Genomic DNA, 5,575 nt, shown 5'->3' with positions numbered 1-5,575 from the left:
GTTTCAGGGGAGGGCCAGGGAGAATCAGGGCTATGGGACCAAAAACTCCATAACTGTGTGGCTGCTTTGGCTAGACAGTTGTTATTTGTATTGCAGTAGCACCTAAAGGCACCACTCCAAGTCTGGGCCCCAATGTGCTGGGTGCTGTACAGACCCATAGTAAACAGTGTTACCAGCTCTTGTGCTTATAACCCCAGCCATGCAATATTTAGTGTTTTTCTTAAATCCCCAGCTCCTGAAGTCACGTGATTGGATAGGAATCTCAGCTTTCAAAGAAATACGTGAAAAAGGAATTTCTGCTTCTCATGATGGCGGAGAAAAGCTAGAAATAATGCCCCTGAAAGGCTCCAACTATAGAAGCTCATGATTTTGGAAAGGAGGCGGTCAGCAATACAGAATAAGTGACAGTCCCTGTCCAGAAGATCTTACAATCGAAATAGTCAAGGCACACAAAATAAAGATTACTTCCCCCAGTTTACAGATAGGGAGACTAAGGCACCGAATGATTAAATTCCTTGCCCAGGTCACACAGGGTTGGTGTTTTTGCCAGAACTAGGAATTGAACCTACATCTGTGAAGTCATAGTGCAGCGCCGTCACCATGCCATTCTTTGGCCCCCTGCAGATGGAGCTATTGCAGCCTCACTATTCTGGCAGAGACTCTGCTGCCTCGCTGAACCCTGGGTGGAGCATTCTTTCTCCCCTGCCTTTGGGGATCCAAGCCATGCCAAGCTTAGCTGCTCTGGTTTGGAATGGCTAGGAGGGAAAGGAGATAAGAGTTTAGCTCCTAAAAAGGGTTTCCAAGAACTGTACAGGACTAATGGACAAGGATGCACGGGGATAACTGGCCGCCTTGAGCATTCCTAAGTCAGCAAGTCCCAGAAATCACGGACATCTTGTTTGCATTTGATATGGTCTTTTCTGTTGTGGTTCTGGGCCAGTTGCTAGCGTGCACCCTTGCTGCTGCCTTGTCTCTCTCTCTCCCTTCACCTCCTTGCCTGTCTCCCTGTCCTCTTTGCATTTACGACTCTCTCTCTAGCTCTGTGTTCCTTAACTACTTTGATTCAACAGTGGCCCAAACAGAAGAGCTGTTATTAGGAATCTGATTGCTCCTTCTTCATACTCAAATTTACAGGGTGCCCTGGGAAATCTTTGCTTGAAACCAGTATGGTCTGATGGGGGATTTTTTTCTTATTGTTATTTTCCTTGATAGTCATGGAGGTAATTTCTTGCCTGCTGCAGATAATTATAAGTCAGGGGAAGAAGCTGCCCAGCTGTGTTTTTTTCCAAGAGGTTAAAGTATGTTTGTTAGGATAAAATTGAAAAGTCTTTTCATTTTTCTCTCAACTGCTTTTTTTTTTCTTAGAGCAATGGGTGAAAGTCAATATTCCAGCACAAATGGAGATTCATACGATTGTTTGATTGCTCCAAGCAAAGGTGGGTTTTCTACCTTTTTCTACCTTTTCTTATAATTACTGGGTCTTATACTTTCTAGCACTGGTGCCTCTGCACTTTTCACTTCTGGCTTTCAGTCTACGTGTATCCACCAGCCTCATTTCTATGCATGTGGCCCGGACTCCCTTAAGAGCCCCTGAAGTGGCTTGCAGTGGTCCCGCATGCCAGGGGAACATGCTGACAGTTTCAAAAAAAAGTCCCCAAAGTTGTTGCACTTTTCATTTAATCTATTAAAAATTCAATCCTAAGTGCCCTGCAAACAAGGCTATGGTGGATCAACACTGCAAAGGGGGGATGGGGGGGGGAATTGCTTTCCTTGAAATAGGGCAGGGAAATCCATGCCAAGAAAACTGAGGGCAATGGGTGAGTCAATACTTCCATTGCTGTGAGGGATGGTGTTGCTGAGACATCAGATGCAATAGTTGAGTCACAATGCAGTGAAATCATTTAGACCCCAATCCTGCAAATTGATCCATGTGGGCAGAGTCCCAGCAGGGGTCCTTCTGCACAGCTCAGCTTGCAGAACTGGACCCTTTGCGTCTCCCATAGAACAATGGTGCATTTTATTTTCAATTATTCTAGCAAGAACTCTGGAAAGAAGAGAATAGGAATATAGTGTTTCTATGAACAAGAGGAGAATTTGGCCTTTCGCAGTGTCTTTCACACTTGAGGTACCTCAGTGTTCGAAGCAGAGCAACAGCACAGACACTAATGGGCAGATTTTGAAAAGTGCTCAGCACCCAGCAGCCCCCTTCTGTGATGCTTATGGTGAGCTCTCTCGAAAATCTGGCCCCAGTAATGCAGCTACTGGTCAGACAAATTTAATGTCAATGATACGTGTAACAACACTTGTGACTCAGTCATCGCTGTTAGAACATATTTAAAAGGGAGAAATCCCCGTCTTTATAGAGTTTGCACATGAAGCTTATTCACCAGTTAAGCCCCTCCAGGCTTAAGAGGGATGTCGTGAACAGGCTTTGGGGCAGGACGTCTGCACAGGGGAAAATTTTACCCTATCCCATTACTTTTATATTAAGGGGAAACAACAGGAAAGAACAAAACTAAACCGAGCAGAAGTTTTCCAGGATTCTCACCAGCTTTAGGAGCCTGATCTGAAGCCCATTAAAGTCAGTGTGGTCTGGGGGCTCTCTCCACAGAACCATAACATGGAGAATTGTGGGTCTGGAGGGGGGGAAATCTAGTTCACTTGTAATAGGATTAAAAGGATTAGCTGATTTGGATAAAATAAGAATCGAACTGAAGCCTTGCCTGGAATCTGAAATGAACTGAATCTCTTTTGAGGTTTCTTTGAAAAAGTTGAGCTAATTTCTTTTAAAGATAGGCATAGGCTACACTTCTTGAATTCAGAATCAAATTTGCATTTTCCTCTCTATCAGTTATATCCAATTCCTTACTCTGATGCAGGCCCGTGCTTGCTTTTTTTAAATGTATCCATCTTTATCCAATTTTCTTTAGTTAGATGTATAGATTTTTAAAACCAGATGGAACCACAATGATTATTTAGCCCGGCCTCCTGCATAATGCAGGTGGTTGAATTTCTTCCTGTGATTCCTGCAGTGGAAAGAATTATTCATCCCTATTACACAAGAGGATGTTTTCAAGCCCCAAAACTTGTGATTGAACTAGAGCATATCTTTTTCTGGCACAGGAACCAAGTGAGCATTTGAATATAATGCATAGAGCCCCAAAGACGTTGTTTTAAACTTCTGTGCACCTCTATGGGTCCTAGTTTCAGCCAAATACATAAATATAAAAAAAAACAAAAGAAGGGCAGCTTCCATGGCATTTGCAGCCCAGCTGAAACCAGGAAGACCTAAAAATCTCACCAGGAAGTCTATTCCTGCAAGATTTCTATCATAATTTGAAAAGCAAAACGGCCTGAATATGTCTAGGTAAGCTTTCATGTGAAGCACATCTCAAATGGTTTGGAGGCTGGGTTTTTTTCTGAGATAAGCACCCAATGAATTTTGGATGCTTATCCATTCTGGGAATGCAAAATTGGGCTGCAGATATCTTAATAACTGGCTTCTTGTAAAATTACTGGTACTTCCTGCTCATGATCAGGCTTGGAATCGGAGGATAACTTTTCTCATAGCATTTCCAGTTCTGGTCCCAGATGGAACACACAAGTGTCAGGGCAAGAGTAAAATTAATAATTGCTTTGCAATGTCAAAAACGTTTATATTACAGCTGGTTGGGAATATTTCAGTGGAATTATTTTTGTTAAAAAGTACCGATTTGTCAAAACCGAAACTTTTTGCAGGAAAGAGTCAGTTTAATGAACTTGTCACCTCAAAAAAAGTTGGAAAAACACAAAAGTTTTGAAATTGTCAAAACATCCCATTTTGACATTTTCTAAATGAAAAATGTTGGTTTTCTGGTTCAAAATCATTTTTGCTTTGAAACGTAAGCTCATTATAGTATAAAACTTTTTTAAACGGTAAAATATAGTTGAAATCTAAACACAATGGTTCAAAATTATCAAAACATAACATTTCCATTAAGCCAAACCAAAAAAAAAAAAAGGCTTTTCATTTTGCAAAAACATTTGAGATTTTGACTTTTCATCCTGATTTGTGAGGGAAACAATTCTGGATTCTTGAAAAATTTGCCAGCACAGTCAATAGTTAATACTGAGTGAGGGCGTGGGCCAATCCTTATTTGATCAGAACCTTGTTTGTCCAATCCCTATGTTTAACAAAATGCTGCACTTTGAGCTTCTGTCCATGCACTTCCAACAAAAATGGATGGGGTTCCAAGCGACAGGAGAACAAAAATATCAGACAGACCCTTTTACGCATTTTCAGTATCATGAGATCACTCCAGATTCCATTCCCTTCTCCATGCCAGCATCTAAAAATGATGATGCATTTCAGTGAAAGCCAGTGAAGGCTTGAAGATGGGCATTCCGAGCTGTTTAATTATTCTCTATGCCACTGTTGCTTTCCAAGGAATTTCAATTTCCTCTTTGCGGCACATTAGACTCATTTGTAACATCTTAGCAACTTGTTTTTTTTTTCCTCTCGCCACTGTCTGTCGTTCACATGTGATGCCTTTATTGCCATACACAGGGATGCTGTTCTCTCTCTGATTTACAGATTTTAGTTGGCAGTGGGCAACCAGGACATTACATTTTATACACAAATGGCAGAAAGAGAGAGCCAGGTGAAACTTTCAATTATGTCGCATATCACATTGATCATGACAAAATATTGCTTCTATTACAGTTCCTTCGGAGGAAACATCAGAAATAACTGCAGTTGAGAATTTATTCCTACCCTCTCCCATCAAGTGTGCTGTCTTGAGATATGCTGATGCTGACATACCTGGCTATGCAGATACTTCTGGTCCAGTGGTTTGCTTACACAGTACTTGTAATCTACTGAAAGCCTCATCCTCTTTCCAGTAATGACTTTAAATGCGGTAAAAACCTGGAGGCAAAAGATGGAGAAATGTTTCCATAATTCAGATTTATAGAGCCACATAGAATATATTTTAGCTAAATCTTAAGGTCGTTACTCATTTTACACCCACTGGTTAGGAAAACACTCAAAGTTTCCTTGAGGAGGGAGTGAGTTAAAAATTAGTAAAGACCTCAGGCTTTGACGCTTGGTTGACACACAGCCAGGCCTTTCAGACACCACCACGGCTATAAAATAGTTGTGAGCTGGAAGTGAATTCATCAATTCCGGGGAAGGGCTTTTTTTTCCCTTTCCCCCTTCCAGATTAGTCCTTTAAAATTAACCTGACTTCAACCACGAGGGCTTGATACAAAAATTACTGGGGTGAAATACTATGACCTGTGTTTATATGAGAACTCAGTGTACATGATCACAGTAGTCTCTTTTGGCTTTGAATCCTATGACTATGAACATAACTATGGTTTACCTCTTCGTTACAGAAGCGGGAGGATATAATTCAGATCAGACACACATCCATTCAAATACACTAGTGTGTATTATTTCCACAGCTCTGACTCCCTCTTAGCTCATATCAACTCCATTGCCTTGCCTGTAGCTTTCTATAATCTTTTAGGCCCTGATTCAGCAAAGCCCTGAAGTGAGTGCTTACATTTGTAAAGGCATGACTACTTGGCCTTT

At 41.3% G+C, this 5,575-nt stretch overlaps 1 long non-coding RNA gene across 1 annotated transcript; it reads left to right on the top strand.

Annotated features, from left to right (window-relative positions):
* Positions 1–734: 734 nt before the first annotated feature.
* Positions 735–4,945, top strand: LOC120409190. Its single transcript, XR_005601186.1, has 3 exons — positions 735–866; positions 1,366–1,436; positions 4,703–4,945. It is a non-coding gene; the product is annotated as an uncharacterized LOC120409190 (long non-coding RNA).
* Positions 4,946–5,575: the final 630 nt, after the last annotated feature.

The sequence above is a fragment of the Mauremys reevesii genome, linkage group 7 (assembly GCF_016161935.1).
Source record: "Mauremys reevesii isolate NIE-2019 linkage group 7, ASM1616193v1, whole genome shotgun sequence".
In the NCBI taxonomy this organism is placed as follows: Eukaryota; Metazoa; Chordata; order Testudines; family Geoemydidae; genus Mauremys; species Mauremys reevesii.
Note: the sequence above shows the minus strand (reverse complement) of the source record. Positions and strands in the feature narration are given on the sequence as shown.